At 38.3% G+C, this 25,245-nt stretch overlaps 1 long non-coding RNA gene across 1 annotated transcript in view; it reads right to left on the minus strand.

Annotated features, from left to right (window-relative positions):
- Positions 1-2,398: 2,398 nt before the first annotated feature.
- LOC141581607 (uncharacterized) overlaps positions 2,399-25,245 on the minus strand; it is a 121,826-nt gene continuing 98,979 nt past the window's right edge. The window contains exon 3 of the long non-coding RNA XR_012514320.1: positions 2,399-4,425. This is a non-coding gene — a long non-coding RNA (uncharacterized LOC141581607). The remainder of the gene's footprint in view (positions 4,426-25,245) is intronic.

The raw sequence follows: 25,245 nt of genomic DNA on the forward strand, positions 1-25,245 counted from the left end.
GACAAAGAAAGACCCAGGTTGAGCTAGAATGCCAGTCCAGCTAAAAGGGAAAACAGAAATGCCTAAGTTGGAAAGGGCTAGGAAAAACACAAGGATAGACAAGGGAATGTCAAAAGCAACACGGCCTAAGTCGGACATGGTATGTGAAGACATATGAAAGAAGAGGGTAAATCCTCTGATATTGGTCTTCTATTACAGTACAAAAATGTATAGTTCAGTGGTCCTGCCTTTCAGGGGCTGAGTCTCAAATTCCACATTTTTTTTTTCCTTTCCTTTTCTTTTTTTTTTTTTTTAAGGTAGAGTCTCGTTTTGTTGCCCAGGCTGGGATGCAGCGGCTTAATCTCAGCTCACTGCAACTTCCGCCTCCTGTGTTGAAGTGATTCTCCTGCCTCAGCCTCCAAGTAGTTGGTATTACACCATCATGCCTGGCTAATTTTTGTGTTTTTAGTAGAAATGGGATTTCTCCTTGTTAGCCAGATTGGTCTTGAACTCCCAACCTCAGGTGATCCACCCACCTCAGCCTGTCTGAAGAATTACAGGCATGGGCCACTGTACCCAGCCTCAGATTCCAACTTATGATGAAATTGTTGATGATTTTTAGGTATTTAGCTTAATGAAATTTGATGCAGTATTATTACAAAACTATGCACCGAGTTCCTAGAGACATAGCTAGCTTGCTGGCTTTTTGGTGGGTTCTCAGCCTGCCTCCCTCCCTCCCTCCCTCCCTTTCTCCCTTCCTTCCTTCCTTCCCTCCTTCCCTCCTTTTTTCCTCTCTTTCAGCTGGCTATCACTATATCCTATACTGCTGGGAGGAAGTTCCAAATTGGCTCTTAGGTTTGTTTGTACTACTCATGGAATCTATGCCCACATATAGTGTATCCTAGAGCAAGTCCTTTGAGGGCTTCAAGCTTCTTCAGGCCTATTGTCAGCATAGTATGGCCCTGACTTTACAAAGTGCATTATAACATATCTTTTCCTGGGTGTGCACTTTTAAAGTAGAGTCATAAGCACAGAGAATTTCCTGAATGACTCTCAAGGGCTTATCATGACTGCAGCCAAATGTTGAGTTGGGAGACTTTCCCAGAACCATGTGAGAATACCCACAGTTGTTACAAACTGTTAAATAGCATAAAATGCTCCTTTTTATTAGTCACATATCATAGTTATTGCACACACACCTCATGAGATCTCAAACATAAACACCGAGCTCACCATTTCCCTCATAACACCCACTCTTTGTGTTTCTACCTTCTAGCCAATCTCAGTACCCAAACCCTAATCATATAGATTAGTCGGATTTGCTCCATCTTCTCTTGTTTCCTCAGATGCAGTGAGTTGCTAAGTTCTGTCCCTGATGTTATTTGCATCTCCCACTTTTGCTTTCTTCCTCCCAATTGAAGCCCCTCATTACCTAGCCTACATGGACCATTCTAATGCTACGAGTCCCTGCTCAACCTCAGTTCCACTTAGCAGCAAATATTTACACTACTGGCAGGATAATCTTCCAAAAATATATGTTTAGATAATTCTGTCTCTTATTTACAATGTTTTTAATAGCTTTCTATTGCTTAAAGAAATAAATTCCAACTCCATGTTTTTTTTTGTTTTTCTGAGACAGAGTTTCTCTCTTACTGCCCAATCTGGAGTGCAATGGTGTGATCTCAACTTATTGCAGCCTCTGCCTCCTGGGTTCAAGCAGTTCTCTAGCCTCAGCTTCCCAAGTAGCTGGATTACAGGCATGCACCACCATGTCCAGCTAACTTTTGTATTTTTAGTAGAAACACAGTTTTACCATGTTGGTCAGGCTGGTCTTGAACTTCTGACCTCAGGTGATTCACCCACCTTGGCCTCCCAAAGTGCTGGGATTATAGGCGTGAGCCAATGCATCTGGCCCACAACTGTTTTTAATTGATCTTTAAACCTTTTCCCCATAGGAGCCCTCAAGCCATTTTATCCTTCTCTAAGCTCATTTGACATTTCATACATTCATGTGCTGTTTATGCTCATCTTTCTATAACATTCTCCTCTTTAGATCTTGGTGCTTTGGGTCTTAGCTGGGAACTTGGGGCTCAGTAAGTATTTAATGATTAGATAAAGGAGGAAATGAGCCTATTCTTCCCTCATTGACTGTTTATTTGTATAAGATGGAGAACCAGAAGCTAGATGCCAACATAATCATGTTTTAGATTGTTGAATGATTTTGTCTCGAGGTTGCTGACTGTAGGATCACTCAGTGCATGAAAGGAAAAGAGACGTTTTTGGTAACATTTCTGCTCCTCCTACTCCCATCTTCATTTTTGTCCTTCTTCCAAATGAATAGCGTTTTAGCTAGACACATGGTTGACCAGCTAAACACTGTATTTTCCAGCTTCCCTTGCAGCTAGAAATGGCCATATGACTAAGTTCTGGACAACACTTTGTAAATAAAATTAATGGGTGCCATTTGTGAGATTTATCCTTAAAATAACTATTTGTGTACTCCTCTGGTTTCTTTTCCCTTTCCAGATGCTTAGGAAATGATGAGACTGGAATGCCATTTTAGGTCTACAAGTAGGGGCCATAAGTTAAAGAAGGCAGAGATGCCCAGGAGCCTTAGAGTATCCACTTAACTCCAGACTGTTATACCACTGCACTTTGGGGCTTCCAGTTATAGCACCTTAGCCTGTACCCTACACACTCCCTTTCTTTCTTAAAAGAAAAACAAATATTGTTCAGGATGATCACATACTCAATGAAAATTTATTATCTCCTCAAATCCTTTCGCCACATTAGGTGGCCATAGTATACATTTCAGGTCATGAGATATGACTGGAATATTCTTGGGAGGACCTTCCAAGAGATCTCCATTTGTGTAATAGAAAAATAGACTGGACTGGAGTAAGTAATTTTGTTTCTTTTTTTTTCCTGCCTGGGAACCATTTATGATGTCATTGTTAATTTATGCCTTCCCTTTTGAAAATCTACACCTCATAAAGGCTAAAATACTATCAGATTTTGTTTCTACCTCGGACATTCCAAACATCAATCTAATGAATGGTATACATTGAGCTACAGCATTGACTTATAAATTTGAATTAGACAAGGTTTTACTCCATAGAACAGCCCTGGACTGACTACCCTAGGATTTCTAATTACCCAAGGAAAAAAAACGAAAACAAAACCAAACCGCTTTTTATTTTTAATACTCTGCTGTATTCCCACTGCCTGGCTTGTATAATAAATATTCAAGAAAATCTGCTAAATAAGTAAGTAAACTAATAACATTAGAGTATTTTAACTTTACAGCGCCTTAGAAGGAATTAATTACTATGAATTGACATAATTGGGAATTGTTTTATGATTGACAGACCGAATTCTTTAACATTCATTCTATGATATAATTGAAATACATTTGGAGTTCCTATGTGAAAACATTCTACTAAGCACTACAAGGAACACAGAAGTAAATACACAGGCAAGCATAGGTTAATTCTAACCTCAGTAGAGTAAAGAATGTGTGTGATGCTTTATTGTAATATTTGCTTAATTGCAGTGGCCTGGAAAGAAACTTTAAATATCTCTGAGATATGCCTGTAGTTCTCTGATGGCCATTTGGGTGAAAGAAACCATATACAAATTATCTAAGTTTTAAGATATATTTGTTGATATACAAAGATGGAGATTAGCAGGCATTTGTTGAGTTTGATTTCACTGGTATACTTGGTCAGGCAAAAGGCTTAGCTGTGCAGTCCGTGAGAGGGATTTTTTCTCCTGCCTTGCATTTCACTACCATCAATGAAGGGTACTGCTGATGTTAAATATTCAGACAGATCTAATCCAGTCACCACTGAAGAACTTTACTAGAAGACAGAGTATACTTTACAAGATATTTAAGAATCCAGTAATATGGTTTCTCAAAAGAAATTACCACACAAATAGTTGTTAGCAGAAAAATTGAATATAAAGAATAATTCCAGGAATCAAGGAGGCTGAAAGATATAATTTAAGCCTTAAACTGAAATACATCATTTATTAGACCTCATTCTTTGATCTTTAAACCCAAAACTCTGAATTCATTGAGATATTCCGGGAATATCTGAACCACAAATTCAAAAATGCTTTGTCAATATTTTATCATTATAGTTCATAAAAGCCTTTTTGTGGGAAGGAGCAAGATTTGTAATCATCTCTATTTGGCAGTTATAGCAACACCAAGGGAAAGTCATAAGGAGCTGGCCTTGGTCTCTATCACACAACAGTTTCAGGTTGTATTTACTGTAATTGTAGCTGTCCAATCTGAGACGTTTACATCAAACTGATGAGCACTTTCTTTCTAGGTAGTATGCTGACTTTTCATAGGATCAGGATCAGGTCTACTGAATACACGGCATTGCAGATGGACTCTGGAGAGCTTATGATTAGTGCAGTTCTCTGAATTTCCTGTTCCTGTAGCAAAGAGAAAGATGGTGAGAATAGAAACCTACGGACATTAAAAAAAAAAAAAAATTCTAACTATCCTTTAAGGCCATCCCAATCCACCTCCTTTATGGAACCTTGCCACATTCCCTCAATTATTTATAATCCACTCTTCCTTTTACTCTCCATAGCATTTGGTTTAGCTTTGGATTTTTTTTTGAAATCCTCTCCTTTAAAACATTATTTTGTTTTAATGGCCTTATAGTGACTTAAGTAAACATTTTCATTTCTTTCATTTCTTATGCAATAGTCATTTTAATTCTAACCTCAACAGAGACTAAGCTTGCTTATGTATTTACTTCTGTGTCTCTTGTAGTGCTTAGTAGAGTATTTTCATATAGGAACTCCAAATGTATTTCAATTATATCGTAGAATGAATGCTGTGTCTTTTATGTAAATAGATGTGCTGTCATTTAGGTTTTGTTGTTCCACTTACCGAGCACAGAGTAGAGGTAGCGTAGTTCTTAAGGGTCCTAGGATTTTCACAGTATCAGGTGAGCATTGGCTTCAACTTTAAGTCACTAGCTGTATTAGCCCCTAACAAGAAAATTGACCTAACCTGTAAAGTTTGAAGCCAGCCATTGTTTTCGCCTCTCTGGCTAGAAAGTCCTAGATGGTATCTTTACTGATATAGGGCTGTTTCATCTTCATTGAAAATCTGTTGTTTAGTGTAGCCACTTCAATCGGTGATCTTAGCTAGATCTGTTGGGTAATTTGCTGCAGCTTCTTTGTCAGCTTTGAATTGAAGAGATTTAGGGCCTTGCTCTGGAGTAGGCTTTGACTTAAGGGATGTTGTGGCTCCTTTCATTTATCCAGACCACTGAAAGTTTCTCCATACAGGTTGAGTATCCCTTATTTGGAATCCATGGGATCAGAAATATCTTGGATTTCAGAGCTTTTCAGATTTTGGAATATTTGCATCATACTTACCAGTTGAACATCCCAAAATCAAAAATCTGAGATCTCAGACACTCCAGTGAGCATTTCCTTTGAGCATTGTGTTGGCACTCAAAAAAATTTCAGATTGTAGAACATTTCACATTTTGAATGTTTGGATTTAAGATGTTCAACCTCTGTAAGCAATAAGTCTATTTCATTCTCTTATCATTAATGTGTTCGCTGGAGTAGCACTTTAAATTTCCCTAAAGAACATTTCCTTTGCCTTCACAACTTGGCTATTTGGTGCAAGAGTCCTAGCTTGCAATGTCGCTCAGCTTTTGACATGCCTTTCTCACTAAGCTTAATCATTTCTAGCTTTTGATTTAAACTGAGAAATGTGCAACTCTTCCTTTCACTTGAACACTTCGAGGTCATTGAGGGGCTATTAACTGACCTGATATTTTAATATTGTTGTTGTCTCAGCGATTAGGGAGGCCAGAGCAGAGGGAAAAAAGATGGAGAAATGCCTGGTTGGTGGAATAGTCAGTACACATTTATCAATTAAACTTGCCATCTTACATGGGTGCGGGTCACGACACCCCAAAACAATTACAACAGTAACACCAAAGATCACTGCTCACAGATCACCATAATGATATAAAAATAATGACAACATTTGAAATATTGTGCAAACTGTGAGGCAGAGACACAAACTGAGGCACATACATATGGAAAAATGGCATCAATAGACTTGCTCGATACAAGACTGCCACCAATCCTCTTTGGAAAAAGATAATATCTGTGAAGTGCAATAAAACCAGGTATGCCTGAACATATGCTCAAATAGTTTAGACTAAGCCATGTGTCTATTCAACCATGCTTAAATGTCTACTAGGTTTTTGAAGCATTGTTTTGGCTTGGCTGTTTAATGAAGAAGACTTGGTCTGTGTGCATAGTGTAAAGTTTAGTGAACTGTATAGTTCAGTAGAGGTTAGAGGTATGAATCAGCAGAGTGGTAGCACAACTGTAATCTTTGGAATCAAAGACAAATTCTGCATCATCTCACAGCTGTGTGTGTAATACACAAAATTCAACTTTACACAGACAGTAAGGCAGTTACCAGACACTGGGGGTTGGGAGGGGAGCAGATGTTGGTCGAAAGACACAAAATTCAGTTAGGTGGAGTAATTTCAAGAGATTGAGTGTATGTTGATACGTTTTGGCTCTATGTCCGCACCCAAATCTCAAACTGTAATCCCCATGTGTCAAGGGAGGGACCTGTAATCTCCCTGTGTCAAGTAATGGAGGTGACTGGATTATGGGGGCTATTTCCTTCATGCTGTTCTAGTTAATAGTGAGTGAGTTCTCTCCTAAGATCCGATCATTTTATAAGGCCCTGCTCCTTCGTTCTTCTCTCTCCTGCACCATCTGAAGAAGGTCCTTGCTTCCTCTTCACCTTCTGCCATGACTGTAAGTTTCCTGAGGCCTCCACAGTTATGTGGAACTGTGAGTCAATTAAACCTCTTTTCTTAATAAATTACCCAGTCTTGGATTTTTTTTATAGCAGTGTGAAAACTATAGTCAATTACAATACATTGTATAACTGAAAATTGCTAAGAGAGCAGATTTTCAGTGTTCTCACTACACACATACACAAAATAAGTTTTCAAGGCAATACATATGTCATATTGCTTGATTTGGTCACTCACAATGCATATGTTTATCAAAACATGTTTTACATCATAAACACATATAATTTCTTATTTGTCAAAATAAGTTTAAAAAACCAAAATGAAAGAAAAGTTTTCCAGGGGAAGTGACATTTGAAGTGAACATTGAATGACATTCAACATTTCATCATGTGAATATGATTTTGAAAGGCAAGGAGGTTTGGAGCTGGAGAGCAGTAAAGACACAGGACCTTAAATGAATTTTCTGACCTTTGGGGAATGGTTTAGGGCTGAAATTGTTTCTGTCCTCAAGAAGGTAGTAAGAGAAAAATTTCAATTACATTCTGACCAATTTGTACCTACTCTGACTTAGCTATCTGTTCTCTCTCTTTACAGTGAAGCCCAGGAGGCTGTAGCTGTATAATATAGTAGCACATATTTGTATCACATTGTATAGATATTTAAGTGCATTTCAAATTGTCCTTGTCTTATCCTTATAACACCCCTGTGAATGAGATGGGTGAAGATATTATTTATAGAAATCATTAAGAGCATGGGCTTTGGAGTCCAACAGGCCTGGCTTCAGATTCTTGCAAGTTTGGGCCAGTTACTTAATTTCCCTGAAACGTGGTTTTTCTTCTATTTTTCTCTCACATGCCTGTAATGTCACACTTTGCTCTACTGATCAGATCTTTTTAGTGGATATGACATTCCATTTTACTCAGGAATCCAAACTTTGGTGATTTCAGAAGCAGTAAGAACAGAGATTCAGAGAAGAGGCTTTGCAGTCTTGTTGTCTGGGTTCAAATTGTGGCTCTATTCCCTTTCATATAGGTCAGGACCTCTTAGGAAAATTAACTTGTTGACATCTCGAGACCCAGTTTCCCACCTGCTCTCTCTCCTTCCCCAGACCACACTACCCAAGCTTAGGCAGAGATTCCTTCATAATTCACTGTAGCAAGAAGAACTGAGATATTGTTATAATATACACACAATCACTAAAGGCCTGAGATAAACAGAAAACTTAACACTGTATGCTAGATTCAGTTGCTGCTGGAATCCACAGTCCTCAGACCCCATAGAGGTCCTCTTTTGGGCATTCTTCTCGGTCCACTGTTATATGGAAGAGGTCAGCATTCTCCAAGGTTGACATTTGTACCGGAGAAGCCAACTCATTGTAAGTTGGTAGAAGAGGGGAGGTAGTTTTCTCTCACTCTCAGCTAACACCTGTTATTAGAGGTTACCCTCCCCCTCAGGAATTCACTCTTCCCAGAATGATTGACAGAGGACAGGTTAATTTCTTTAAGAGGGAAACCTTCACCCCTACCAAAATCCCATGCAGCCATGTAGTACTCCCAACAAACTAAAATTCTGGCTGCACTCCCAACAAGTGAAAATTTTGGCTAGGCTTCAAACGGATATTTTTAAGTATTCCACACTTATTTAATAGGGGCAATTTTGTTTTTATTAATAAGAAGACTAAATATCTTGTTAGGTTTAAAGGAGGAAATTAATACATAGTTTAAATATAAAATAATATTCTTACATATTTAACATTATAGTCAAGAAAGTTAAAATACTTTTTCACTCAAAGTTGACATCTTTTTTTTTGTCAGAAGCAAGAAAATCTCCTTTACCAGTCCTTAAAGGAATTGCATAACATACTGAAACCTTTTTCTATTTGTTTTATTGATGCTTAAGCCCATCTTAAAAATTGGTATTCCAGCTAGCTACTCAAGGGCCTAATATGCCAAATATAGCACTAAATTATCCTCAGGAACGTCACCTAAACTTCAGTTCATAATACATATCTGAGAAAAATATGAGAGTATGATTTTTAAAATCTGGCTTATTCAGCTTTGAATAATATTGTAAGAGATATGAATTGTCCAATTCAGGCTGGTTTTCAGTAGGTGCAAGTCTCAGCATCTACGACCTACACATGAATTGAAGGTACTATCTCCGTACCTATGTTGCACTCTTTTAGGCTTTAGCACCTAGTCTTTTGTGGGGAATAGCTTAATAAGGACACACACACACACACACACACACACACACACACACACACACACCCCTTCTGCCAAAATAAGCACTACTGAGTTTCAGGTATACTATAGTCTTAGATCCAGTCTGTATTTAGAAAAGAGATTTCTTCCAGAATGAGGATATCTTTTTACACTAAATTCAGAACAAGCCAGTCTTTTGAGTTCTCTTGGCTCCTTCAGAGTCCGTTCCCTCATCTTTCTGCCTTTTTGATCAAAGGCTTTAGTACCCCGTGAAGGTTCCCAAGACAGTATGTTACTTACCTCGAATTTCTTATAAAGGAGATTGTGCTGTAGGCATTCCTCTGTGACTTACTTTCTTTACTCAGCATTTGTATTTTGTTTGCTTTCAAATTTTCTGAAAACATTTCTGTTTTTGGTGTACCTCTTCAGTTTTGTTTTATGCTTCAACATGAAAGCCTTTTAAACAATTTTTAATAAGTCAGTTTAATGCAATAAAAATGGGCTTAAATTCAGTTCGGCATAATTTTATACCATATTTTCTATTTTATTTGCTTTTTAAAATCTTTAAACTTGAGAGTTTTTTCTTTGCTTTGCTTTTTAGGGTGAATATAATTTTTTCTTTTATTTTGTACAAACATATTGTGGTAGTTACCTTTGTAATTATTACTGTATATTATACCCTTAGGCTTTAATTTCCATGGACAGTATTTATTACTTTCCTACTACAGATAATGATGAAAATCGTATACTTTGGACCGGGCATGGTGGCTCATGCCTGTAATCACAGCACTTTGGGAGCCCAAGGTGGGCAGATCACGAGGTCAGGAGTTCAAGACCAGCCTGGCCAAAATGGTGAAACCCTGTCTCTCCAAAAATACAAAAAAATTAGCTGGGTATGGTGGTGTGCTCCTGTAATCCCAGCTACTTGGGAGGCTGTGGCAGAATAATTGCTTGAACCCAGAAGGCAGAGGTTGCAGTGAACAGAGATCGTGTCACTGCACTCCAACCTGGGTGACAGAACGAGACTTGTTCATTTGAAAAAAATTAAAAATAAATAATAATATACTTTATTATCTTCCTTCTCTTTCTTTTTTTTCCTCCATCTTACAATTCTGGTAAATTACATAAATTTTCTTAGTGTTTCCCTTTGTTCATTAAATAGGGTTATAATATTATTAGTTTGTTAAATCTAAATAATAATATTTGATTTCTGATTAATATAGATGAGAAATCATTCTTTACTTTCTGCTGTTTTTCTCCTTTTCCTTCCATATATATATATATATAGAGAGAGAGAGAGAGAGAGATGGAATTTCCATGGATAGTATTTATTAATTTCCTACTATGGATAGTGATGAAAATCATATACTTTGGGCTGGGCATAGTGGCTCATGCCTGTAATCCCAGCACTTTGGGATTATTTTATATATATAAATATATAATATATAAAAATATAAATATATATTTATATATAAGATTATATATATGTGTGTGTGTATGTGTGTGTGTGTGTGTGTATATATATATATATATATATATATATATATATATATATTTATTTATTTATTTTCATGATGGCATCTCACTCTGTCATCCAGGCTGAAGTGGTGGTGCAATCTCAGCTCACTGCAATGTCTGCATCCTGGATTCAAGTGATTCTTGAAACAAGGTTTCACTATGTTGGCCAGGCTCGTCTCCAACTCCTGACCTCAAGTGATCTGCCTGTCTTGGCCTCCTGAAGTGCTAGGATTAAAAGCGTGAGCCACCATGCCCAGCCAACTTCCATATTTTTATTAGTCAAACTACACTCACACCCACACCCACACCCACATACACACACAATTTACCTTTGTTCCGTCACCCTAATGTCTATATTTGTTTTGGTCTTCATTGTATGGGGACATAAAATTCTCTCTACTACCACCAGTCTTTTTCCAAAGTTCCCCTTTGGTTCTCTAGTCTTTTGGTTCTACTTATTGCCTGAGCTATTAGATGAGAAATGTAGTTTGTTAACTTTATGTTCAAATAGCAAGTTAGCAGGGCATAAAATCTTTGAGTTGTACTTTTATTTGGCAAAATATTTTGCTGGGGTTGCTCCTGCAGTACTGAATGATATTGTTGGGAAGTATATTTAGCCTTATTTTTCCCCCTTATAAGAATCTTAATCCTTTGGCCTGCTATCCATGAAAGGCTTTATCTTCAAAATTTAATAATGAGGATATATCTCACTGTTGACAACAGTGAGTAATTTTCCCCTGATATATTATTCATGTCTTCAGATAATGGGTTCAAATGATTTAATATCATATTTCATAAATTTATTGTTTATACTTTGAAATATTTCTTCTGTTGCATTATTTTAGTTTCATGGTTTGAGTAAAGAACTCTAAAGTCTATGTTGTATTTCTTTTGACTGTTTTCTTTTTTTTTTTTTTTTGAGACGGAGTTTCGCTCTTGTTACCCAGGCTGGAGTGCAATGGCGCGATCTTGGCTCACCGCAACCTCCGCCTCCTGGGTTCAGGCAATTCTCCTGCCTCAGCCTCCTGAGTAGCTGGAATTACAGGCACGCGCCACCATGCCCAGCTAATGTTTTGTATTTTTAGTAGAGATGGGGTTTCACCATGTTGACCAGGATGGTCTTGATCTCTTGACCTCGTGATCCACCCGCTTCGGCCTCCCAAAGTGCTGGGATTACAGGCTTGAGCCACCGCGCCTGTCTTGACTGTTTTCTATAGTTGTCATTTTATTTCCAATTCTTTTGGAAATTTTCTTATTTCAATTTTATTTTGTCACTTTCATCATTTACACACTATGTGTATTTATTTTTGACAGTGTCCATTCTCCCTTATGCTCTGTCTAGTGTTGCCTTTTATTTGAGAGAATCTCACTCTGTCACCCAGGCTGGAATGCAGTGGTGCAATTTCGGCTCACCACAACATCTTCCTCCTGGATTCAAGTGATTCTTGTGCCTCAGCTTCCCGAGTAGCTGGGACTACAGACACGTGCCACCATGCCTGGCTAATTTTTCTATTTTCAGTAGAGATGGGATTTCACCATGTTGGCCAGCCTGGTCTCGAACTCCTGACCTCAGGTGATCCACACGCCTCGGCCTGCCAAAGTGCTAGGATTACAGGCATGAACCACTAGACCTGGACTTAGTGTTGCCTTTATTTTTTAGATTTTTTTTTTCCCCACCATTTTCCTGAGCAACGATAGCTTATTTTTCATTCCTTCAATTATTTGCATTAATTATATTTCTGCTTAGCATTTTGTTCATAGACCATTTAATGCCTCACTACTAAAATATTTTAAAAAATAAAGACAAATATTTTTTCACAATACAGATAAATGTTTAGTCACAATTTACGTGTTTTAAAATTAACATTTATATAGAACTTACTCTGTACTTGGCATTATTCTAAGCATTTTACAAATATGAGTTCATTATCATCCTAAAAACCTCATACAGTAGATATTCCCTTGAACTCTATTTTACAAACTGAGGAAACTGAGGCACAAAGAGGTTTATTAACTTTCTCCAAAGATTTGTAACTGGGTAGTCTGCTTCCAGACTCTATTATGTTAATGTTATGCTATGCGGCCTCCAGGTGAGTATTATTTGTTGTTCACTTTTTAAAATTATTTCCTTTTTTTTTCCTGGTAGTATCTCTGTATGGATCCCATTCTTGTTTTTCCTTTTGAACTCATCATTGAAAAAGGTGTTTTTCTGGACCAACTACGGTGGGAGTTTCAGATGTAAAGGAAGAACCAGAGCTGTGTTACAGGTTAGCAGGACTTCTGCACACTGGTTTATGTAGCTACTGCTTCTCTTCAGTTAGTCGGGTGTAGGTAGATACAAAACAGTACAGAGTCTGTCTTGAACCCTGTGCTTCCTTGTATATATTCTGGTGAGTGTGTGTGTTTGTGATTCTTTATTCAGATTTCCTTCTTCTTTGTCTCAAAATCAACTCAGGTCCGGGGTTGCTTCTGGGGCCAGCACACGTGCCCCAATCCTGTGTTGCAAAGGAAGTTCTAGATTTAATGACAGACTGGATCCCTCGCTTTGCAGAGCTGAATTTTGCATTCTCTCTCTGTCTCTGATATCCCAGAATCTGGCCCTCTGCCTGCTGCTATGGAATTCACTATGTGGCATGTTCTCTGGGCTTCCTCCCACATGACTCCTGCTCTCTCCTGCTCAGTCTCCACTGCTTTTGGCAGCCTTTACACCTATTTTGGGCTTTGGGAGGGGGGCGGGGTTAGCTGTCTTCTACTTCTACTGAAAATGAAGTTTGCATTTTTGTTTCCCTTTCTCCTTGTTGCTCTTGGACATTCTCCAGCAGAAGAAGGGGGATGTGCTTAACTGCATGGTCTACGGTCAGACCACAAGTGCCCCTTTGCATTTTTATTCTTCTATTTTTTCCACAGTCAAAGACTCTTAAATTAAAGTTACTAGACCTCTGACAAGAATGGCTAATAAAATGATTATAAAGATTTTCATGAATGAACTGTTATGACTGAGAGAATGGGAGTGAGTATTAACACTTTGGGTCTCATTTGATTAGGCTCACGCAGCCAGACTCTATTGAAATCACTTTTTACCCTATTCTCATTGATGAATGTTACTAGTATGCTGTTTACTTCCTCTACCGAATTGCAAATGAATGTAATTAAAATTCTAAAGCAAAAATCCAAACCCTCCTTGTCCTGATTTAGTACACATCTAACGCTTCCAGTTTCATACACACGATCTGTTTAATACGTGCAATGATATAAAATAAAAATGCTCTTCAGTTTAGAGGTCATTTTGTGGCTATACCCGAATTATTTGAGAAAAAGTATGGCTCTCCTTGACATGTTAATAAAATATTCAACAAAATTGAAAGTAGTAAGACAAAATATGGTCTTAAACATCAACTAAACATTAAAGTCATTCATTTCATTGTCAAAATACACTGGAAATTAGATCTTTTAAACTATATAATGCTGAAATTGAAAATCGGTTTTTTTTTTAAATTGTACTTTAGGTTCTGGGGTACATGTGCAGATCATGCAGGATTGTTACATAGGTACATACATGGCAATGTGGTTTGCTGCCTGCATCCTCCTGTCACCTATATCTGGCATTTCTCCCCATGTTATCCCTCCTTGACCTCCCCACCCATCTCGTCCCTCCCTTGGCATCCCCCAACAGACCCCAGTGTGTGATGCTCCCCTCCCTGTGTCCATGTGTTCTCATTGTTCAACACCTGCCTATGAGTGAGAACATGCAGTGTTTGATTATCTGTTCTTGTGTCAGTTTGCAGAGAATGATAGTTTCCAGATTCATCCATGTCCCTAAAAAGGATACAAACTCATGGCTTTTTATGGCTGCATAGTATTCCATGGTGTGTATGTGCCACATTTTCCTTGTCCAGTCTATCATCGATGGGCATTTGGGTTGGTTCCAGGTCTTTGCTATTGTAAACAGTGCCACTATGAATATACGTGCATGTGTCTTTGTAATAGAATGCTTTGTAATCTTTTGGATATATACCCAGTAATGGGATTGCTGGGTCAAATGGAATTTCTATTTCTAGGCCCTTGAGGAATCGCCACACTGTCCTCCACAATGGTTGAACTAATTTATACTCCCACCAGCAGTGTAAAAGTGTTTCTATTTCTCTGCATCCTCTCCAGCATCTGTTGTCTCCAGATTTTTTTTAATGATCACCATTCTAACTGGCGTGAGATGGTATCTCAATGTGGTTTTGATTTGCATTTCTCTAATGACCAGTGACGATGAGCATTTTTTCATATGTTTTTTGGCCTCATAAATGTCTTTTTTTGAAAAGTGTCTGTTCATATCCTTCACCCACTTTTGGATGAGTTTGTTTTTGTCTTGTAAATCTGTTTTAGTTCTTTGTAGTTTCTGGATATTAGCCCTTTGTCAGACTGGTAGGTTGCAGAAGTTTTTTCCCATTCCCTTGGTTGCCAGTTCACTCTAATGATTGTTTCTTTTGCTGTACAGAAGTTCTGGAGTTTAATTAGGTCCCATTTGTCTATTTTGGCTTTTGTTGCCAATGCTTTTGGTGTTTTAGTCATAAAGTCCTTGCCTGTGCCTATGTCCTGAATGTTTTCTTCTAGGGTTTTTATGGTGTTAGGTCTTATGTTTAAGTCTTTAATCCATCTGAAGTTAATTTTAGTGTAAGGTGTCAGGAAGAGGTCCAATTTCTGCTTTCTGCACATGGCTAGCCAGCTTTCCCAACACCATTTATTAAATAGGGAATCCTTTTCCCATTGCTTTTGTCAGGTTTGTCAAAGATCAGATAGATGGTTGTAGGTGTGTGGCATTGGAAAGTTGTTGTTGTTTTCTACTCCAAATCTTAAAACTATTGTAAAATAAATACCATTCAGGCAGTGACAGTTTCAAAAACTCTCTTGATGCCCTCAAATTGTGAAATGTGTGCACATATTGTTCCCCTGATTATTGGACTTGAAGCCTCCCTTCTAATTTCCAGGTAAAAATATTATCCATGTTTTTGTATGAAGATTTTTTAACATTTTATATGAATTTTTCATGTTTAATCCCATTTGATTTATATATGCAGGCTCTAATATTCCATTTCCCTTTTCATTAAATAGTGATTTAAGAAACTAAAAGAATTTTTAGCAGGAAAGAGCTAATCTTAATGATGCTAAATGAAATTGATATTTAAGTTGAAACATGGCCTTCCTTACCTCTCAATCCCCCATAATTCCTCTTATGCCTTAATTGTGGTTTGTTAGACCTATAATTTGGCTATAATTTTCTTCTCTGAAAAAGTTTAAGAAATGAATCATTTTTTGAAATACTTATTAGTGAGAATTTTTTTCCCTCTCAATTTTCTCACCTTCTAATTTTCAATACAAATGATGAATCATGAAGTCACTGGGATTTTCCTAAGCACATTTGCCAACCTCTTCAAATTTCTGGCTTTTAAAGAAGTCTAATTTGGGATTTTTATTACAGGAAGAAATCATTTATTGCCTGAATAAAATGTGTTGGTGAAATAGATTAAGAACTTCTCTAGGACATAAATTCAAAAAAAGTTTATATTGCTACATTGTATATTTCTCTTTGGATAGTATTCCATTATCTTGTTTTATGTTGATATTTACCATGGTTTTCATTTTAAAATATGTCTAAATTTAAAAATAATAATAAAGTAAAAAATGCCTTTTATAATCGGCTTCACAATTACATGTTACCTAATTGTCAGGTAATGGCAGAACATGTAAGAGCTTTTGTTTTCATTTGAAGATTTGTGTTGGTTTAATGTTGATAGGTACTTAATGTTAAATAAATTATCGAATGAATGAATGATATTAGAATCTAGGTAAAGTAAAGTAACCAACTAATCCAGTTTGCCTAGGATTGCCCTGCTGCTTAAACTAACATTTCCTTGACCTGGGAACCTGGATGATTGATCATCTAGAAAATGTGAGTTTACCTTGAATACCTTTTGCTATGTTTAAGAACTGAGGTCAGCAAACTATAAACCTTGGCTAAATCTAGCCTGTTTTTGTAAATAAAGTTCTGCTAAAATGCAGCAACACTTGTTCACTTATATATCGCTAATGGCTGTTTTCATATTACAGCCACAGAGTTGAGTAATTGCAACAGACTACATGGCCTGTAAGGCCAAAATCTTTACTACTATGCGCTTTACAAAAAAAGTTTTGTATTCTTATATTCCAAATTTCATGTTAAACATTTTATACAACTAAAAGAGATCATTTTAGAAAATTACTTTTGGAAATTTATAACTAAACTTGATAAATATTATTTATGATTTGCAGGTAAAATAAAATGTGTTGACATTCTGTGATCTTTCATTAAATACCAGCTACTGGGCTGAGTTTTAGAAATAAATAGAAAAATAAATAAGACACTGTTTGTGACCTTGGAAAACTCATTCTGAAGTCAGAGAAATGCAGAGGTAATGTTAGTAAATATATGCAAATTTATTTAGATGAAATATTTTGAATCAGATGGGATAATGTTTCAAGCAGTGATCATTTTTAAAATTTCATCTTTTTTTTTTTTTTTTTGAGATGGAGTCTCACTCTGTCTCTCTGTTGTTCAGGCTGGAGTGCAATGGTGTAATCACAGCTCCCTGCAACCTCCATTTCCCAGGTTCAAGCAATTCTCCCACCTCAGCCTCCTGAGTACACGGGATTACAGGCATGTGCCATCATGCCCTGCTAATTTTTGTATTTTTGTAGAGATAGGGCTTCACCCTGTTGGCCAGGCTGGTCTTGAACACCTGACCTCAGGTGATTTGCCCACCTTGGCCTCCCAAAGTGTTGGGATTGCAGATGTGAGCCACTGCATTTGGCCTAAAATTTTAACTTTTGTTTTCTTTTCCACTCAAGTCTGTCCTCTATTCATCACCTCTAGGTAAGGATGAAACAAAAAAGAGAGAAAAGCAAGAATCTTAGCTCATTGTAATTTTCTTGATTAAAGCTTGAGACTTATACCTGGCACGTAGATAAACAGTTCAGTGACAATACTGTTAATGAAGGTTCTCGCCAACATTTTCATGTGTTTTAAGTTAGCACTAGCATGGTGAGAATGGAACAAGCAGGACCATGTAGGGAAAAGTTTGAATTCAAACCAAACTTGAAAAAGATGACATCTGGGAATCAGAATTGCTAAGTCCTCTACACGTAGAGGACTAAGTACACGTAGAGGACTTTCTAAGTGAAAATACAGTCAGAGAAGAGAGAGAGAATAAGTTAATCTATATTGGAGAAAGAGCAAATGAAAAAATTGTTAAGCAAGAATAATGGGATTTATTAAGATCTTACTGTATGCTGTCGTTTAAACTCTGGAGTCAGCTATGCCTGAATTCTACCTTTGACATTTTGGCAATATGAACCATTAAATCACATGGTTTCTGTCACTTGCAGTTGGTAAAAATCCCAACTAATATATAGAGCTTCCCCAAATTTCCCTTGAAACAGCAGAGGAAAATAAAAATGAATCTGTAGCAGTCTGAAGATATAGCTCAGGAAATCCAAAGCATGCATACAACTTCTTTCAAATCTCCATTTCATCTTACAATTAATAAGAATGTCGGGTCATTCTTCATAATATATTTTTTTATTAAAAATATGTGTTTCAGAATGAAGGAGAAAATAGAGACTTAAAATTATCCAGCATTGGCCTAAGCATTCTACACATCTCATTACATACAATTTTACAAAACATTTGCAATTCGCAGTATTATTTCCATTTTATAGATGAAGAACTCAAAGCTCAGTGAGATTAAATAACTTATTCAGGGTCACAGAGCTATAGATTGAAAAGCCAGTATTCAAATCTAGGTCAAGTTTAATGCCAAATTTTAACAATTAACCTGAGTCTCCACAATCATGGACCAGAAAGGACATTGTGTGTTTGGTGGGGGGGGGGGGGGGAGGGTTGGGTGAGCAGGGGTGAGCAGCAGAATTGAGACATGCCAGGTTTATCTTAAAGAAATGAATATCAGGTTAAATATAAGAATAATTACAACAACTAAGCAATCTCTATAATATGAGTATCTAATCTATATCAGACACTGTGAGCTCAAAGAAATCAAGGGATGGCTAGCAGCACTTGGAAGGAGCTACCAAGCAAACAAGTCATATGAGCTTCAGCTGTACATAGTTTACACTCTCAATGGCTCCTGGCATTCCGTGAGCATTGTTGTGCTACTGAACTGACTTGGTATGGTGAGCTACGGAAGCAATGTGATCAAATGGATGACACTAGAGAGCTGGAGAAAGTACAGTCTGAACTGAATGGCTCCATCTTGGGAGACTAACTTACTGTGCTCCCTTCTCTTCTGTTCCTTCCCCAGCACAGGTGGTAACAGTGGGAATGTAATGCCAGAAAACCTGATTAGCAGAACTTTCTGTTGCATTTTGTAGTGATTTCAATCTTGATTAGTTTTCTATCCTGAAATTTGTGACTCACTGGCTGAGGATAAGTAATAGTGATGATCAAATATGTTTTTAATACAGAAACATATTTTCAAAATTACCTTGAAAAGAAATTTATTACGTAAGAATGCTGTAGAATTTTTGGAGGATTCATCTAAGATAATATATTAATATATTATGCACATAAACACATGAATACTTTGTTGTACACTGTTTTTTAAAATAAAATACCTTGTGTGTCTAAATGGTAAAAAGAGACATGAAAAGTTATTACTCAGTTAATCCAGAATTGATAAAACTACAAAACTAGATTTTAGGGTGTTTTCTTTTAATTTTGTGAAAAGGAAGGAATAAGTAGAATTGATGTTTTGCTCATTCAAGTGACAACAAACATTTGTATAGTGCGCTATAGGTTCTTACAATAGAAGGACATGACTTTCCATAAAGGTTGGAGTTTCGACTAAGACCTAGGTCTGTGAATCAAATTCCATCCCTTTTCATCCCACCATCGCTTCACTTCACTTTTATACCATGTAAGGTCTGCATGGACTGAATTCCTCAACAACGCCAAGATGCTACAAAACACATGGGAGTACAGATCTCTTCAAGATCCTCAATTCAATTTTTTAGAATAAATACTAAGAAGTGGGATTCCTGGATCATGTAGTTCTACTTTTAATTTTTTGAAAAACCTCTGTACTATTCGTCACAGTGGCTGCACCACTTTACAATCACACCAACAGTGCCTGTGGGTTCCAATTTCTCTGCATCCTCAACACTTCTTTCTTCCCTCCCTCCGTCCCTCCCTTCCTTCCTCCTTTCTTTTCTTTCTTTTTCATAATGATAATCTTAATAGGTGTAGGGTGACATCTCCTTGTGGTTTTGATTTGCAGTTCCCCGATAATGCCTGACATTGAGCATCTTTACATATACTTGTTGGCCGTTGGCATGTCTTCATTAAAGATATACACATTCAAGTTATTCAACTCCTTTGCCCCACTTTTTTTTTTTTTCTTTTTCAACAGAGTCTCACTGTCACCCAGGCTGGTATGGGCGTGATGTCAGCTCACTGTAACCTCCGTCCCCCCCAACCCCCTACCCTGGGTTCAAGCAATTCTCCTGCCTCAGCCTCCTGAGTAGCTGGGATTACAGGCGCCTGCCACTGCATCAGGCTAATATTTGCATTTTTAGTAGAGACAGGGTTTCACCATCTTGGCCAGGCTGGTGTTGAATTCCTGACCTCATGATCCACCTGCCTCGGCCTTCCAAAGTGCTGGGATTATAGGCGTGAGCCACTGTGCCCAGCCTTGCCCACTTTTCAATTTAGCTATATGTCTGCTTGCTACTAGTTGTAGGACTTCCTTATATAATTTAAATACAACTCCTTATCAAATATATGATACTTGCAATCCTATGTTCATTGCAGCTATTCACAGTACCCAAGAGGTGGAAATAATCTAAATGTCCATCAGTGAATGAATGGTTAAAGAAAACAGGCTTGGCCGGGCGTGGTGGCTCACGCCTGTAATCCAAGCACTTTGGAGGCCAACGCGGGCAGATCACCTGAGGTCGGGAGTTCAAGACCGGCCTGACCAGCATGGTGAAACCCCGTCTTTAATTAAAAAAAAAAAAAAAAAAAAAAAAAAAAAAAAAAAAGCCGGGCGCGGTGGCTCAAGCCTGTAATCCCAGCACTTTGGGAGGCCGAGGCGGGTGGATCACGAGGTCAAGAGATCGAGACCATCCTGGTCAACATGGTGAAACCCTGCCTCTACTAAAAATACAAAAAAATAGCTGGGCATGGTGGCACGTGCCTGTAATCCCAGCTCCTCAGGAGGCTGAGGCAGGAGAATTGCCTGAACCCAGGAGGCGGAGGTTGCAGTGAGCCGAGATCGCGCCATTGCACTCCAGCCTGGGTAACAAGAGCGAAACTCCGTCTCAAAAAAAAAAACAAAAAAAACGAACTACTATTCAGTCATAAAAACAGGGAAATCTTGTCATATGCTATAATATGGATGAAACTTGAGGACATTACTTGATGTGAAATTAGCCAGTCACAGGACATACAATGCATGATTTAACCTACATGTAGTATCTAAAGTAGCCAAAATCATTAAAGAAGAAAGTATCATAATGGTCACCAGAGGGTGAAGGGAGAGTAAATAAGGAGTTGCTGTTCAATGGGTATAAAGTTTCAGTCATGCAGGATGAAAATGTTCTAGAGGTTTGCTGTACAACAGTGTGTTTAGAGTTAACAATACTGTATTGCACTTAAAAATTTGTTAAGAGTGCCAGGTGTGGTGGCTCACGCCTGTAATCCTAGCACTTTGGGAGGCCAAGCTGAGCGGATCATGAGATCAAGAGATCAAGACTATCCTGGCCAACATGGTGAAACCCTGTCTCTAGTAAAAAATACAAAAATTAGCTGGGTGTGGTGGCATGTGCCTGTAATCCCAGCTACTAGGGAGCTTGAGGCAGGAGAATTGCTTGAACCCAGGATGCGGAGATTGCAGTGAGCCTAGATTGTGCCACTGTACTCCAGCCTGGTGCCTGGCAACAGAGCAAGACTTTGTTTAAAAAAAAAAAAAGAAAAAAAAAATTTGTTAAGAGTGTAGTCGCTCGGCATGGTGGCTCAAGCCTGTAATCCTAGCATTTTGGGAGGCCGAGGCGGGTGGATCACGAGGTCAAGAGATTGAGACCATCCTGGTCAACATAGTGAAACCCCGTCTCTACTAAAAAAAAAACAAACAAAAACAAAAATTAGCTGGGCATGGTGGCTCGTGCCTGTAATCCCAGCTACTCAGGAGGCTGAGGCAGGAGAATTGCCTGAACCCAGGAGGCGGAGGTTGCAGTGAACCGAGATCGCGCCATTGCCCTCCACCCTGGGTAACAAGAGTGAAACTCTGTCTCAAAAAAAAAAAAAAAAAAAAGAGAATGAACTTTTGGGCCGGGCGCGGTGGCTCAAGCCTGTAATCCCAGCACTTTGGGAGGCCGAGGCGGGTGGACCACGAGGTCGAGAGATCGAGACCATCCTGGTCAACATGGTGAAACCCCGTCTGTACTAAAAATACAAAAAAAAATTAGCTGGGCATGGTGGCGCGTGCCTGTAGTCCCAGCTACTCAGGAGGCTGAGGCAGGAGAATTGCCTGAACCCAGGAGGCAGAGGTTGCGGTGAGCTGAGATCGTGCCATTGCACTCCAGCCTGGGTAACAAGAGCGACACTCTGTCTCAAAAAAAAAAAAAAAAATGTGTAGGTCGCGTGTTATGTATTTTTTGCTACAATTTTAAAAAATAAACCAAATGAAAGGAATGAGAGAACTAAAAAGCAAAATGTATTCAACACATTAGTCGACTATTTCTGAATCTAAATCTACTGCAGATGACAATTCAGGCCATTACTCAGGGCCAGACTTTGTTCCACTGATAAGCAGTCAGGGCAGTGAGGCAGGAAAGCCACCTGCTGAGAACAGGGCCTAAAAGAGACCAGAGGTGGGATACATGCAATTAACCCTTAACCCCCTCCGCAGCTCACCACGATGGAACAGCAGATTTGCCTGGCTCTCTTCCTCTCCATATTTTCATCTCTATATGCCCTTAGAGTGTAGCTGCCCCCAGTTCACCTCTTTTTTCGGGGGAAGTAGGTATGAATGGATCTTCATATTCTGATCGTCTTGAAATGAGTTAGGAAAAACACTTTTTCTTTTCTGGTTAACAGGCAAGGAGATCTCTGGTTTATGAGAGTAAACTTGGTTACATTTTCAGCTATAAATGACTGGCTCTCTTAGGAAATACAAATGGACAGTACTTGGAGGCTGGAGGAGCATGGAAAATCTGATGAAGAAGGTGTGGGCCTGGCCACTGGGAAGCATTTTGGTGGGTCTAATGATTTTGGGAAAATCTCTGCAAGGCTGGAACATTTTGCCACACATAAGTGGTTATTTCCTCAGCCTCTCCTACATTCACTGAGAGCTCAGTGTAGCCGACTGGAGAGCAAGAGAACTGAAAAATAGTCCCAGTATGGGTCTGTCAGGAGAGATACTTCAGTGCAGGTTTGTCAAATGTGTTCCATGTAACAGAGCCTGGTTTCAACCAAAATCTGCCTCATTTTGGTCCATAGAATTCTTGGAAACATAATTTTATCTACGCAGAAAGTCCTCTGAGCTCTTCGAGGGAGTACTGTAAAGGCTTTCACCACCACTTTACCTCCGTTCTATCTAAGCAGGAAATCAAGTCCTGCTAAATGTAAATGAGCTCAGACTCCAAAAGGCCAAGTGTCAAGATGCATAATGCTGCTGGATTTAGAAAGATCATGCCCTACACAAATGATATTTGAGGGTTTAAGAGACTATAGAAAGTCATCCTGAACATATTTAAAATGTGTGATTTCAGAATACTAGTATGTGCAAAACCATCTTAGATTTGTATTAGTAAGTCAGAACACCTTCCCTTCCTTTTCACAGTGGCTCCAGAACCTCCAAGGAATTTATCAGAGCCTCCTGCTTCTCTCGTTGTCTGCGCTCTGTTTTAGAAGAGAAAGGCTTCTTTTTGATTCACATGTCATAGGTGTTCTAGAATAATGCTGACTCAATGCCTGAAAGATGGCATTTGCTTTGCTGAAAGAAAACAGAAGCTGATCCTCTAAAACCTACTGCTGTCCCTCAAAGAGTTAACGGAGTCAGTTCCAAAGGAGTTAGGCAACCGCTGAAACTGGATAATAAATGTGACACTCTCAGACTATCAGTAGCAAATATTTGAGCTTATCAAATAACAGAGGAAGTAGTTTAGTTACAAATAAACCAATCTCTCATAAAACAAGTTTTCACACAGGTTCATTTCATTGAGCTGGAGACAGTTAGAGGCCACTCGTAGGCAGAACTCCCACTCTGTACACTCTCTAACAGCCCCTTGTGATTAATGGGCAGCCAGGGGGAGGCTGCATCTTGGGGCTCTGGCCTTCCTATCAGTAGAACAGCCATAAACAGCATCTCAGGATTATTGCGAGGAAGTGGCTCCTCCTCTGGGAACATAGCTGGGCTTGTGCTCCCGCTCCCTCACCACCCGCCTTCTTTCTCTCCCGCTCGCTCCCTTTTTCACCCTGTAGAGCAGAGACCATCGTGTCCTAGAAACTATAGTAGATGTCACTGCTTGGCACTTGCTGTGCAAAGAGAGGACAAGTATGTGGGTGTGAGGGGGAGGCGGAACGCTACTCTTAAAGTAACAGGGACTGTGCTAGCAGGGCCACGACGGAGGCTTTTTTTGCTACAGCCTTTGAAATCACTTTGGGGAAAGCATCTAATTTGGAGTCCAGAAAAAAAGCACAAACACTGTTTTAGAGTAGGGAAAAAAAAAAAAAAAAAGGTAGAGCTCCTTCTTTCAAAGTAAAATTCTCATTGAGATTAAGAAAAAAATAAAAATCCTGGTAAGATGAGAGTGAATTAGCAAGTAAAAAGAAAAGGAGAGAAAGCAAATGTTTGGTATAGGAGTATCATCTCTAATGAAATAGAAATATGCACACTTCTGTCTTATAATTTCATAGAAAGTTTGTTTTATTCCCCCAAGGATTGTAAAAATAAAGCATGCAGATTATATGAACTATGGAAATAGAAATATAAAGCTGAAAAAATTCCACCATGACACCACCATTTGAAGGCAACCATCAAGAACACGTTAGTGGATGTTCTTCCAGGCTTCCTCCAAAATCTTTTAAAAATACATTCTTGAGACCTTAACCATATGTAGAATTTTCTTTCTTATATTTTAGCCAACATTTTAGCAAAGTCATGGCCCTATCATGTTATTCAGTCTTTTCTTATGTATGATCTTATGGTTATAAAATACTTATTTTGCAATTTTAACAAACATAGGGCAGTTTTTAGAATAGGTATGTCTTCATGCTAAAAAGCAATGCTTGACTGCCTTATTTTTCAGATGTACTCATTTATTAAAAATTTGTTACTCATAAAAAATTAAAGGGAAAATTCTCTGCCATGATTCTCATGGTTAACCCATTCACTTTTATGTTTAAATATCCTGGAAATTGCATTTTCTACAGAATTAGAAAAGATTCAGTCTCAATGCCCTAGCCTTATAATGTACTTAACCCCACTAATGCTCTTTCAAATGCATAAACCCAGAAGTCAAGATGAATTTCAAAGTAAAGACATGATGTTTACATTTACCCATTGTTCCCCCTTAACTTACAGTACCTGCATTTAGATACATTTTGCTTATATGAGATATTGGACACTATATTTGATGACCATTATCTTTTCTGATCCAAGAACTGGACACAT

Source organism: Saimiri boliviensis, chromosome 16, assembly GCF_048565385.1.
Source record: "Saimiri boliviensis isolate mSaiBol1 chromosome 16, mSaiBol1.pri, whole genome shotgun sequence".
NCBI classification, from domain to species: Eukaryota; Metazoa; Chordata; class Mammalia; order Primates; family Cebidae; genus Saimiri; species Saimiri boliviensis.